The sequence below is a fragment of the Fukomys damarensis genome, unplaced genomic scaffold, assembly GCF_012274545.1.
Source record: "Fukomys damarensis isolate Sample0158 unplaced genomic scaffold, DMR_v1.0_HiC HiC_scaffold_19, whole genome shotgun sequence".
Taxonomy (NCBI): Eukaryota; Metazoa; Chordata; class Mammalia; order Rodentia; family Bathyergidae; genus Fukomys; species Fukomys damarensis.
Genome location: NW_022900931.1, coordinates 65,597,104 through 65,610,950, shown reverse-complemented (window position 1 = coordinate 65,610,950; position 13,847 = coordinate 65,597,104). Strand labels below are relative to the sequence as shown.

General features: G+C 48.9%; 1 long non-coding RNA gene across 1 annotated transcript; it reads left to right on the top strand.

Moving 5' to 3' along the window:
• The first annotated feature begins 1,723 nt into the window (after positions 1–1,723).
• LOC104873807 lies at positions 1,724–8,183 on the top strand. Its single transcript, XR_783589.2, has 3 exons — positions 1,724–3,020; positions 6,460–6,577; positions 7,516–8,183. It is a non-coding gene; the product is annotated as an uncharacterized LOC104873807 (long non-coding RNA).
• The last annotated feature ends 5,664 nt before the right edge of the window (positions 8,184–13,847 follow it).

Sequence of the window (13,847 nt, the reverse complement as noted above, 5' to 3'; positions counted from 1 at the left end):
AACTGCCAAACTTGGAAGCAACCAAGATGTCCTTCAGTGGGTGAGGAAACCACAGCTATGTGGACAGAATGCATGATGAGGAGAACTGCGTGGCCATGCGGGAAAGACCGGGAGGGGCTTGGATAAGAGTGCTGAGGGAAAGAAGCCAATCTGAAGAATGTATCAGGGCCAACTACGTGCCATTCTGGGTTAGGTAAAACTGGAGGCCGCGGTGGCTGGCAGGGCGTGAGAGGAGGGAAAGGTGAATCGGTGGGGTCCAGCGTACTTTTAGGACGGGTGAAGCCTTCCATGTACTGCTGCGGTGGTGGACACACGTCTGCAGTATCGCCCGTGAAATTAGGGGAGGCTGTGTGTTGGGGGGGTGGGGCAGCAAAGGTCTAGAAAATCTGCACCTTCCTCTCTGTTTTGCTGTGAACCTAAAATGTATCTTAAAAACAGTCTTAATTTTAACGGGTGGAAAGCACATGTACGCCATAGAATGTACAATAAGAAAAGCAAATCCCGCAGGGCATGGTGGCCCACGCCTGCAATCCCAGCACTCGGGGAGGCTGAGGCAGGAGAATCGCTGTGAGTTCGAGACCAGCCTGGGCTACGTAGTGAGTTCCAGGTCAGTCTCAACTACGTTGTGAGACCCTGTCTCAAAAAACCAAAAAGAAAAAGAAAAGGAAAGCAAGCCCCAATATACACTTTAGCCAGTGACACTACAGCAATCTTGGCGCATTAGTTGGAACAAATGTACCCCATTAATGCAAGATGTTAATAATGGGCAAAATTGCGGAGGGAGTCGCCAGGGAGTATACGGAACTCTCTGTACCTTTCAATTTTTTCTGCAAACCTAAAATTGCTTTTGAACAAAGTCAATTAATGAGAAGGAAAGTCAGCGGTAACAGATGCCAGGCAAAACAACAGGCGTCCCGTACACAGGTCCAAGCTGCGTGAGGCTCCACTGTAACAACAGATCGCGCACTCGGGCATGACGACGGAGATGAGGAGGGCAGTAATGACGACGCCCTTTGCATATTTAAGGGTTTGAGGACACAGTCATAATTCCTGCACACATAAATTATACCTCTGCTAGTGCAGGGGAAAAGGAGTCCAATCGTGAGTGGACAGCTACTGGCGTCACCAGTCTCCAAGGCTCCCAAGGGCTCCCAAGGCTCTGTGGCGCCCTCTGGCGGCGGGGGGGGGAAGGGAGTTTGTGTATGAGAGCCATTCTATTCCACTGACTCCAGCCAAGTTCCGGTGCTACGTCCAACACCCCGCATGCCCCCTGGCGACTCAAGTCACTTTCCACCTCCATGTTGCAAGTGCTGTGGAAGAAACTCAGCTAGGAGAGGAAAAAAAAAGGTAAGAAGCTGGGAAGATCCAAATTCCTTGGCATCCAATCGGATAGAGGCATTAACACGACAGCTGTCCAATCAGAGTGGCAGAAAGAGCGCGGGTATCCAACTAGATAGGGCAGAGTTGCCACGACGACATGAGTTTCTATAGGGTTTTCAGAGTCCAGGAGCTCTTCCGCTGAGCGACTCCTGGCGCTTGGCAACGCTTGGACCCCCTAGTCCCGCAAGAGCATGCCGGTTGAACGCAACCAATAAGGCGAGGCCAAGCCTCCGTGACGTCACTAGTTGCCAAGCAGGTCTGCCGAGAGTGTGAATTCACGCGTGAGTTCTCGTGATCTCCCCGGGGGCAGCCCTAGGGAGTGGCACTTGGTGCGCATGCGCTCCAGCGTCTTTATATATTTATTTGCATTTGAGGCAGAAAGGGCGGGAAAGCACTCAATGAGGCGCGTGAGGTGAGAGGTGAGGTGAGGACAGCCAGGCTGAATGATTGACTGGTGGGCCTCGAGGTGGAACCTTCTGTCGCAGAAAAGGCCTGGAGAGACTGGCCCCTTACTCTTCTCTGAGGAACGGAACCCCAAAAACATAGATTTAAAGAGACAGACTGAGAAAACAGCTGCCCAGGAGCAGAGACCTCCACACTCATCGCACAGGAACAGAGCACAGTTCAGAGAGAAGCAAAGCCAGGCGGAAGAAGAGCCGGAAGTGAGAGGCAGACGATGGTGACGCCAAGGGCTCAGAGGCGAGGAGAAGTTGTGATGGAGTCATAGAGATGAGGGGACAGAAATGGGGCCCACAGTCACGTTGGAGGATCTGAGCTAGGGCCCTGGGGAAGGGGCTTGGGGATGGTGACAGGCAGAGCTGGGACAACAGGTGTCAGAAGTGGAACTGACAGGAAAAGGATAAAGTCAGAGGCCAAGGAGAAGATGAAACGGGGGACCAGGGAGAAGCGACCGCGAGACAGACGGAGAGGGCAGTGAGGCACAGCCAGGGACGGAGGTGAGGCCGTCTGGGAAGAGTGGCGGATGCCGAGGACAGTGGTCCAGGTGGGAAAGCCTCGGGAGGTGCGTACAGGACGGCGACAGGGACAAAGACCAAGGCCGAAGTGCTAGAGGGGAGAGACGAGGGGCAGCAGTGACACACGGAGAAGGGACGGCGAAGACAGACGCAGGGGATGACAGTACAGGGGCCGGCGAGGGGAGACAGAGGTACAAGTCATGCCGCCAAGAGGGACAGAAACAGAGCAGGTGCCAGAGACAAGGCTGGAGACCACAGCGACGGCAGCAAAGCGAACGCATCGCGACGCAGCGGGCAGGGATGCAGGGACCCATGTCGGAGACACAGGAGAGAGTAACAGACACGGAGTGGGCTGGGGCCACACAAGTGAGGAGGCAGAGCGTGAGGGGCCAGGACGCAGAGCAAACGGAAGCAGAGGAGCAGGGAGAGCGGATTCAGACTGAAGGAGACAGGGGAGTCGCACGGGACAGCGTCTGAGGGGACAGCAGGAGAAGCAGAGACCCACAGTAGAGGGCCACAGTGGTGGAGTCCCTGAGTTCCAGGGTCAGGAGCAGCGCATTCGATGACAGAGATGAAGGAACAGAGGCAGAGTGGAGGGCAACAGAGGGCTCCGTGGCCAAGGTGCTGGACACAGAAGCAAAAGGCACTGAGACAGCCCGAGGGCAGGTGAGGAGTTCAAGGTGGGTGCGGCGGAGGTGGCGGCCCAGGAAGCCGCAGAAGGCCCGAGTCAGAAGCTGTTGGGTCATCTCTCGCAGACAAGGAGAGGTGCAGGGGGAGCCTGGCCATGACGGCTGGAGGAAAGACACAGAGGGAGCGGGTCAGAGGCAGATAGACACGGCACCGAGAGAGAGGAGGGTCACCTGAGACCTGTGACAGGCCAGCATGACAGACAGATGTGGGTGGGGACGCAGACAGACTCAGAGAGGGAGAGGTGGGCACCAACCGAGCCCCCCGGCATCCAGCGCAATAGCTCGCTGAAAACCAGGGCAGCTTGCATGCGGTTTTTTTGCAGGCCTCTTTGGTGAGTTGGGATCTTAATTTGAGATTGTGTTTTGAAAGGTGTCCATGCAGGTTCTGCAGTTGTGACCAGGTTTCTGCAGCTCCAGTCCTCTTTAACCCCCTGTCACCAAAGCACAAAGAAGTGTAAAACTATTTTAAATTTTTAAATATGTATTTATTCATTGGGTTTTCAAGACAGGGTCTTGCTATATAATTCAGGCTGGCCTGGAACTGACAACAGTCCTCCTACCTCAGCCTCCCAAGTGCTAGGAGTACAGGACTGTGCCACCATTCCCAGCACATTCTGGCAAAGTTGAACTTTTAGTTATTATTTTTTTTCCTCATTGAGTTTATTGGCACATTTTAGGTATACAGTACAGTTCCGTTCATCCTTGGGATCTTGTACCTTGACATGACAGGTCTTGGTTCTCATTTTTTCCCCTTATCTCTGCCTTCCCTTCACCGCCTCCTCCCTTGAACTTTTATTTTGATGGCTTCTTAGATGATAGGAATAAAAATAAGAGCTCAGGACCCATCCAAGGTGAAGAGTTCACATTAAACTGGGAAAGTTAGCACCGTTCCTAGGGTGTGGGAGCAGGACTGACCTAGGCCCTGTGTGTGAATTTGCAGCCTAGTATTCGGGGGTCCAGAAGACCTCAAGTTGAGGATTTAAGTCTTTACGACTTTACAACTGCTTCTAAATTGCACACACCTGCCAAATTCTCCCTGGTGGGAAGAACCTTGGGTAAAGCCCTCAAGTTATTCCTGCAAACACATCTCTTTTAAACACAGTGACTAAACATACAAGTATACAAAGTCAGGGTGAAAAGTACCAGGATGGAGAACAGCAGAACTAAAACACCCGGAAAATGGACCCTCTGGTATCTTTGGCATTGAATTAGCAAACACGTAAAGCAGTGTGCTTTGTTTATATGAAACGTAAGATGGCCATTTTTTGCGGTGACCAAGAAACTCTGGAAAAGTCCCTAGATGCTTTGAAAATGCCAAGACTTCTAGAAATGTATAACTTCATCAATAAGGTTAAAAGTGAAGTTAACAGCTGAGTAGAGAAATAGTGAATTGGAGCATAGGTTAAAAGATTTACTTGAATAAAGGTCTGCTATCTAGAAAAGAGCTAAAAAAATCAGCCCCTCCAAATATAAAGACCCAATTCAAAAATGGGCATCTGAAATGATCAGATATTTCTCAAACATGTAAATGCAGCAAAAAACATTAAAAAATGTTCAACATCACTAGTCATTCAAGAGGTGCGGGTGAAAACAACACTGAGATTCCTCTTCATCCCAGTGAGAATGGCTGCTATCAAGAAATCAACCAATAACAAATGTTGGCAGGGTTGTGGGGAGAAAGGAACCCTTCTTCATTGTTGGTGGCAGTGCAGACTGGTGCAGCCACTGTGGAAATCGATATGGAGATACCTCAAACACCTAGGATTAGAGGTTCTATTTGACCCAGCTATTCCCCTGCTGGGTATCTTCCCAAAAGAATTAAAAGAATCATACCACGGTGATATAGGCACACCCATGTTTATAGCAGCCCAGTTTGTAATAGCTAAAACTTGGAAACAGCCCAGTTGCCCATCAGTTGGAGACTGGATAAAGAAGATGTGGTTTTTCTATAAAATGGAGTACTACTCAGCCATAAAGAATGAGGAACTAGACACATTTATAGCTAAATGGATGCACATTGAGGCCATACTCTTAAGTGAAATGCACAGGACACACATGTGTAAATACTGAATATTTTACCTTGTGTGAAAAGCTAAAAATATAAATAAGGTTCAAATTGTAAAATTGATAATGCGAAGTAGGAAGAAAAGGGCTAAAGGAGTAGGGAAGTGGGAATGGTAGGGGAAAAGAAAGAACAGAAAAAAATATATAAGAAAAGGAAAAACATGGAAACAAAGTCTTTGTAAATAGGGAAGGGTGGAGGGGGTGAAGGGAGGGCAGGGGAGAAAATGAGAACCAAGACCTGTCATGTAAAGGTACAGGATCCCAATGATGAGTGTAAAATGTAACTGTACTGTGTACCTAAAATGTACCGATAAACTTAATGGGGGGAAAAAGAATTAATTAGGGATCCCAGCCCTTGAAAGAGTGAGCCAGGAGGATTGCAAGTTTGAGGTCACCCTGGGCTACAAAACGAGACCTTGGATCCCAGCTACCCAGGAGGCTGAGACAGGAAGATGTGCAGTTCAAGGCCAGCCTGGGCACCACAGCAATTCCCTGTCTCAGTTAGAAAGAGAGGGATATGGGGGGTGGGGAGATGGGAAAGGAAAAGGAGAGGAAGGGAAGGGAAGGAAAAAGATGTTAGGGCTGGGATTTAGCTCAGTGGTTATGAAGAAACAAAGCAGAGAATGTATAAAATAAGTTAGGGGACATGGATGATACAGAATCAGAAGAGAGGGTTTTATCTACCTGTATGTTTTTCCAAGTTCACCCCTGAGGAGAGAGTAAAAATGTGCCAAAAGGAATATTTAAAGAAAAATGGTGGCTTTTTCAGAATTTCCAGATCAGTAACAAACCTTTTCCAAAGATTCAAGAAGCCCAGTGAATCACAAATAAGGTAAAGATGCCCATACTTACATCATCACAAGTTTACAGAACATCAACGGCAAGGACAGGGTCCCAACAAAAGATAGAGAAGAAGGACTGATGCGCTTCAAAAGCTCAACAGTTTGGCTGGCCCACCGCACCCAGCAATAGAGGACTTCTTTTTTTTTTTTTGGTACGGGGGATCGAACTCGGGTCCTAGCGCTTGCAAGGCAGGCGGCGGAACCACTGAGCCAAATCCCCAGCAGCAACTGCCTTCTGAACAGTGACAACAGAAGGCAGACTAAAGTCCCCGGGCTCAGACAAAATAACCTCCAGTTTTATACTCAGTGGAGGATATTTCAATAATAAGGTCAACACACATTGTTGGGAAGCATCATGAGGTTTGATCTTAGTAAAAAAAAAAAAGTACTCTAAAGGATATGATATAAGGGGAAAGTCATCCCACGTTAAATATCAGAGCTGCAAGATGAAGCAAAAGCAAAGGAACTGATAAATATGTAGGTGAATCTGAGCAAGTTTTTTCTGGACAGAGCAAGAACAGCAGCGACGACATCTTGTGCCACAGACCGAACGCCAACACTCAGCAGAGACCATTCGGGATGGTTCCACGGAAGCACATTTCCCTGAAGCCCTTCTGTTGGCTGAGAGGTGAGAACAGGTGTTGGCCAAGGTATAGTTATTGTTAAGTTAATTTGCCACTTTAACTTTCAGGGTAATCACTGAAAGAGATTTATTATTTAAACACTAACACATTAGCTAGATGTGGTGGCGCACGCCTGCAATCCCAGCACTCCGGAGGCTGAGGCAGGAGGGTGGCTGCAAGTTTGAGGCCAGCCTGGGCTACACAGCAAGACCCTGTCTCAAGAAAACAATTGGGAAAACAAATAGTACATTGGAAAGGGAATCGTAAAAATTACTGAATTTCAAAGAAAGAAGCAGGAAACCATGAGCACTGTTGGGCTTACCTCCAGGGTCCCCGCTCCAGCCAGTGAGGCTGGAGATGGAAATTCTGTGACTCACTGAGCCTGAGTCATGTGCTTGGTGCTCAGGGGAGAGGATCAGTCCGTCCAAGAACCGTGGGCTCTGTGGAGGGCTGATGGCTCTGCGAAGGAAAACGGGACTGGGCACCGTAGTGCAGGCCTGGGATTGCACACTCTGGCAGCTGAGGCGGGAGGGTCTCCAGTTTGAGCCCAGGCTGGGCAACTTAGTAATTTAACAAGATGCTGTCTCAGAGTAAAAAATAAAAGGTCTGGGAATGCAGCTCAGTGCAAAGGCCCTGGGTTCCATCCCCAATACCACCACCAAAAACAAAACAAAACTCTGTTTGTAGGACTTTTATGTTGCTGCCATAAAAAAATCACCACAGATTTAGACTTCCAACAACACAAATCTATTATCTTGCAATTTTGTGGTTCGGGAGTCCAACATGGCTCTCCCCGGGGCTACTGCAAGGAGTGGGCAGTGTTTTGTTTCGGGTTTTTTTTTGTACCGGGGATTGAATTCAGGACCTTGTGTTTGCGAGGCAGGCGGCAGAGCCACTGAGCTAAATCCCCGGCCCATGCACGTTGTTTTCTTTATCTCTGCAGCGCCCAGAAGTCACTGGGCACCTCGGCTAACGGCCCCATGGCCCATTTCCAGAGCCAGCCGGGCAGCGCCGCAGCCTCTGCGCTGCTGGCGTCGGCTGCCTCGAAGGCCCCAGCAACCGTGCCTTCCCTGCGTTCAGCGCAACTGACTGGAAACCGCGGATCCGCAGGCAGCCCGGGCCCTCGCTGCCTTCCTAGATGGGTGCACAGGGGCGTCCGTGTCACAGGGAGCGCGCGGGCCACGCTCACCACGCAGACCCCCAGCTTCCAGACGGGGTGGGGGCAGCAGGGGCTGCTGCGTGTCAGCCGCTGTGCTCAAACTTGACATGCGTATAACGTACCTCTTATGACAGCCCTCGTAAATACAAACGAGCACCCTGTTTTACACTTGGGAAAACAGGGTCAGAGTGACAGGGTGATTTGTCCCACAACGTGGTGAGGTGGTGTCAGAGGCAGGATTTGCATTTGGGCCTGTCTGGCTCAACAAAAGCATTGAAAGGAGAGCCTCGCGTTCGTGTCTGTGGTCCGTGTGTCTATGTGTTCATAAATATTTCCTTTCAGAAGCTTGCTTTTCAGTCACACAGTGATGTATGGAAACAATGTCCATCTTAATGGCTGGGCTTGGTGGCCTGCGCCTGGGACCCCAGCACACCGGGGCGGGAGCGGTTGAGTTGAGGGATCGCAGACTGGAGCTCAGCTTGGGCAACTTAATGATTTATTTACTTCTCAAAATATTAAAGAAGAGAGGGCTGGGGGGTGTGGCGTAGTGCAAAAGCTCTGGGTTCAATCCCCAGTGTAAGACTTAAGTCTCACTTTTACTCCTGGAGTGTGAACAGCCAAGAGGCTTCCACGATGCTGGGCTCAGAAGCTCAGCGAGGCTCCAGGAGCTTGTCGGACAGCGAGAGTCACCCAGGAAGGAACACACCAGGCAAGTTGGCAAATAGACCTTTATTAGTCTGGCCAGACGGCGCTCCCCAAGCCAAGTGGCTCAGAGAGGCGGCTAGCTCAGAAACAGAGGCCATTTTATATAGGGCTGAAGTGGGGGTTTACACTTAAAACTTACAGGAAGAGGACAAAGACAAAGAATCAGTGGATCTGAGCTAGTGGTCATCAAGCATATACTTGACCGTCACGTACTGATGATCAGCAGATCGATTATCCATTGTTCCATTTACAACTTAGATTATAATGTTCAGAACATTCAACTACAGGCAAGCAAGGAGTGGCGTGATTTGTGTTGGGTCTCTGTGTTCACTACAGTTTCCATTTAGTTTCCCAGCTACTTCAAAGCAGTTACCTAACAATTCACAATGAATCATTAGTTATCCTATAAGGGATGCGGGGAACGACAGTCTCTAGGTCGTTTGCTGGTCAACATGGAGTCGCTGTGGTTCAGTCAGGCTCTTACACCAGTAGCAAATAAATAAATAAATCGTTACCTGTAAAGCTAAAGTTCGCCTCTCGCCAGTTTAGATCCCTTCCCTGGAAATAAACTCAGTCACGAGTTCACAGCAGATCTTTCCAGCTCTTTGTCCACAGGTGCACGTGTGCGTGTGTAATGCACAGAGCTTGTATCTACGGTGTATGCACAGTGCCCTAGAGTAAATGAGTAGTCTTGTTTTGAGCAGGCTGTGAGTGTGTTTTAACATAAATGGGATCCTACAGTAATATTGCTCTGCAGCTTGCTTTTTTAACTCCACAGTATGTCTTGGAAACCCATCCAGATTTATTTAAAGAGCTCTGTCCCATGCCTTCTAAGAGCTGCAGTGGTTTTCTAGAAAACCTCTCTTCTTTTCCATGTTTGCATCACCGTCCCTCCAGGTTGTTGTTAGTTTCTTTGCCCTCACCAGCCACGTTGCTGTGCATACCTGGCTCGCTTCTGCCACCCACAAGACCGAGGACTTTGCGCGACCCTGTGTCTTATGGGCACCACACCTGTCTGCCTGTGTCTGCCAGTCCTCTGGGGAAGGGGATTAGCAGCCCCAGCGTCCTCTGTTTACTGTCCGTCAACAGGCGGCAGAGGAGGGGGGCAGCCCCGGGGGTCACAGGGCCCCACCACTGATAGTAACCGTAGGACCCCTGGGATTTAGAAGTCGCTTCCTCCAAGCAGGCCTCAGCTTCCCTGTGTCTGCGTTTTGGTTTGGTTTGGTTTTTTGAGAGAGGGTCTCACTGTGTAGTCCAGGCTGGCTTTGAACTTACTATGCGGCCCAGGCTGGGATCCTTCTGCCTCAGCCTCCCGAGTGCTGGGATGACAGGCGTGCACCCCTTCACCCAGCCTCGGTTTCCCTCTCTAGACACACAGCACGGGTCTCAGAGCCAGGTAGCCCAGGGTTCTATCCTAGCAGCTTTGCGCTTATTTTCCCCACTGTGGACAAATCACTTCTGTCTCTGCCCCATGGCGCTGAAACTGTGTGTCCAGTCGGTGTGCAAATGGGAAAGGGAAACGCTGCTGATTCAACCCTTTCTTCCTTGAGTCTGGACTGACGTGGCTGGTGGCGTGAGAGGACAGCAGAGTCAGCCGACGATGCCTAACAGGCTCTGTCACCTCCACACCCCAGTGCACACTGGCTTAAACTGGGGGTGGGAGGTGCCCGTTTCTCGGCTCAAATAACTGAGAACCTCTGGACCAGTGTTGCCTCCGGACCAGTGTTGCTGGCTGGTTTCAGCACTCAGGTGTTGCTGTGAAGTTGTCTCTCAGCTGGGTGCAGTGTGCACCACTGTAATCCTATCACTTTCAAGGCTGAGGCAGGAGGATTGCTGTGACTTTAAGGCCAGACTGGACTACATAGAGTAGTTTGTCATGAAACAGACAAAGCAGGAGAACAAGTCTCTGGTGGGGTACAGTCGCTCACCTACGACCCCTGAGCCTGACCCTGTTCCTCTCTTTTCTTAGGACCCTTGTAGTGACATTGGGCCCACGGAACAATCCAGGAGGTTCCCCATCCCAGTAGCCTCATCTGCGAAGTCCCGATGGCAGGGAGGGCCACATAGGTACAGGCCCTGGGGACTGGGACACGGACACTTTTATTCTGTCTGCCAAAGTCATCATGGAAGAACTAGTGGAAAGGCCAGGCGTGGGGGCGCACACCTGTAATCGCAGCACTCGGGAGGCTGAGACAGGAGGATCGCTGTGAGTTCGAGACCAGCCTGAGCTACATAGTGAGTTCCAGGTCAGTCTCACTACATAGCAAGACCCTGGCTAAAAAACAAAAACAAAAACAAAAAGAACTAGTGGAAAAGAGCAAAGTAGAGGGGAAAAAAAGTCTGTCCCGTCACCTTCCCAACACGATCATTCCTAAACATTTTGTTGTGTTTCTGCGTAGTCCTCAGAAGCACAGCCGGCCCACACTTCATGTGCAGTTTGTACTCTCCTTTGACACACAAAGATGTATACCGTGCAATCATTTACGATAGCCAAACTTGCAAATGACTTAAATGTCAGCAGCCGGCACAGTATGTGTGATCTTGGGGATGTGGCTTTGCCTGCATCCTGTTTTCATGTCCGATCACTTTCCTGTCCTGTTTATTAATAATTCATTCACTTAGTCATCTCATATTTAGGTTAAGCTCTATGTTGGCTACTAAGGGTACCGGGATGGACAAAATAGTGGAGACACCAAAGCCACCCTCAGGACATTCACAATGGAGTCTTTTGCTTTTCTCTCGCCCTGTCTCCCCCTGCGTATTAACAGCATCCATTGTTGGGCTTCATTGTGTGTATTTTGATCATATCCATCCCCTTCTCAACCTCCCTTCATCCTCTCCTCTTTGCCCTGCGAATCCAGCTGTTACATCTGGTCAATGTGCCTGTCTTAGATTCTCCCTCCCTAAACTAAGTCGCTTTGAGGGCGGGCAGTGGGGGACCCAGGGAAGGTGCACGGTAAGCAAACCAACGGGAACAGACTCGGGGCCTCTCCTGGAGCTGCACCCGGCCGCTGTGGCTGTGACCAGAGCTCTGGTCCCAGATGTAAACCCTTTGTGTCTGCGTTTTTCTTGCCCAGAAGAATGTCCGTGAGACTCACGGACGTGGAAGGCGTGAGTGGCGGCTCCTCCACTGCAGAGTGGTTTTCTGTTACACAGACGCACTAGAATAGGTTTGTCTTTCCTCTTCTCGGTGGCCGTCAGGGTGGCTTTCCGGTTTGCGCTGTTCTCATTAGTGGGGCTTCACGTGACCTTACTTAAGTCTGCGTAGACAGAGCGGACAAATGTTTTGGGTAAGATTCATGGGTGATCTGAAATATCATCAATGTTTATTTAAATAAAAGAATTGACAATAAGTGACAATGTCATCAACTGTCCCCAAAATACCAATACACTCCTGCCTCACTTTTAACATATTTATCTCATTGTTCTTGGCAACATGACTTATTATAAATCAGGTTTTAATTCAAACATGCATCATAATTTTAGACCAGCCCTTCTAGATTTTTTTCCAACTTTGTTTTTCTTTTTCAAGCTTGTTTTAGCCATTCAACATCCATTACATTTCCATGTAACTTTTAGATTGAATTTGTCAATGCATATGAAAATCTGTTGGCTATTGATTGGCATTGCACTGAATCTACAGGTCACCACTGTTGATTTTCCAACTCTTGGACTTGGCATCTCTCCCTAGTTATTCTTGAACCACGTGGTGTGATATTTTAGAAAGACTTGTACATCTGTGTTCAAGTTATTTGTATGTATTTAACACTTGTCTGTTTTTGTGGAACTATAGATTAAACCCAGGGCCTTCACACTGAGCTACATCCCCAGCCCATTTATTTATATATAGATAGATACATTTTTTTTGAGACAGGGTCTCACTATGCGGTTGAGACTGACCTGGAACTCACTATGTAGCCCAGGCTGGTCTCAAACCCACAGTGATCCTCCTGCCTCAGCCTCCCGAGTGCTGGGATTACAGGCGTGCGCCACCATGCCTGGCTTGTTTGATGTATTTTAAATGGAATTTTGAACTTTCATTCTACTCTAGTGTATAAGAATATTTTAAAATGTTTATACTGACTTTTTATCTTGCAACATAGCTAAGTTCACATAGTTGTTCTAGAAGTTGTTTTTGCAAATTTCTTTGGATTTTCTACATGCATGATGTTGTCAATAAATAAAGACAAAATTGAGGCAGGGAGTGGGAGGCAAGGGAAAGGGGACATAAAAAGAATTAAGCCGTGTGATATCCACATACTGACTTCCAACGATGGACGTAATCGTCATGCACTGCAAGCACAGACCAATAAAAACCAAAAAATTTAAAAAGACAGTTTTACAGTTTTTTCTCTATCTTTTAAGTAATATGACTTCTTCCCTTTATTGTATTATGGCCTAAATTCTGTTCTGTGCATTTTGAATGTTAAACAAATACTGTTTTCCTGGTCTAAATCCCACTTGTTCATAATGTATTAACCTTTACATATATTACTATTTTGACTTTCCAGTATTTTACTAAGGGCTTTCCCATCTGTGTTCGTGAGGGGTATCGGTCTGTGGTTTTCTCTTCTTGTAATGTCAGGTTTGGATATGGGGATCTGTTGCCCTGTAGAATGATTTCAGGAATGTTTCTTCTGTGTTTCCTAAAAAACTTTATGGAAGGCCTGTGGTAGAATTTCCCTTGGATCGTTTTTAGTTTTTCTTCATCTTTCTAGCACCATGCCATTTTGTCCTTTAAGGCCTTAAACATGTTTAGAATCAGTGTTTTGAGGTTTATGGTGATCCCAAGGTCTGTCTCTGTAGCTTGCTTGTTGGGTTTCGCCTGGGGACATGAGCCCTGCTCCCTGTTTCTTTGCCAGTTTGGTAGTTGTCCACCACATGTTGGATCCTGTGAGTGGCACGGGGAAAGGAAGCTGGGCTCCCCTGTTGCCCCTTCAAGAACTTGGTTTTCCTCTGAAGGGCAGACTGGGAGATGTTTAGGGTCCTGTCGGCCTTGAGTGAGTTTTGCTCACTGTTAGGACAGGTCTGTTTCGATTCTGTTCTGTCTTAGCATAACATGGTCCCTGGTCAGGGACGTGGGCCATACCACTAGTGCATGGCCTTTGTTGCTGTCATTGTTGTTTTCTGAGACAGGGTCTCCCCGTGTAGTTCAGCCTGGCCTTGCACTCACCGTGTGGCCCAAGCTGGTCTCAAACTCATAGCAAACCTCCTGCCTCGGCCTGTGGAGCTCTGTGGTCACAGGTGTGCTCCACCACGCCCAGCTTCCCATGACCTTTCTGAGTTTCCCTGCAGGCCTGGGTCTCGGCAAGGTCCACTCCGGCCATGTGGAGGCCTCTGGTCTGTCACCCACACTGGGGCCTCTCGCCTCTGTCCCCACCTCAGCCCCAGAGCCCTGCCCTCAGCAGCAG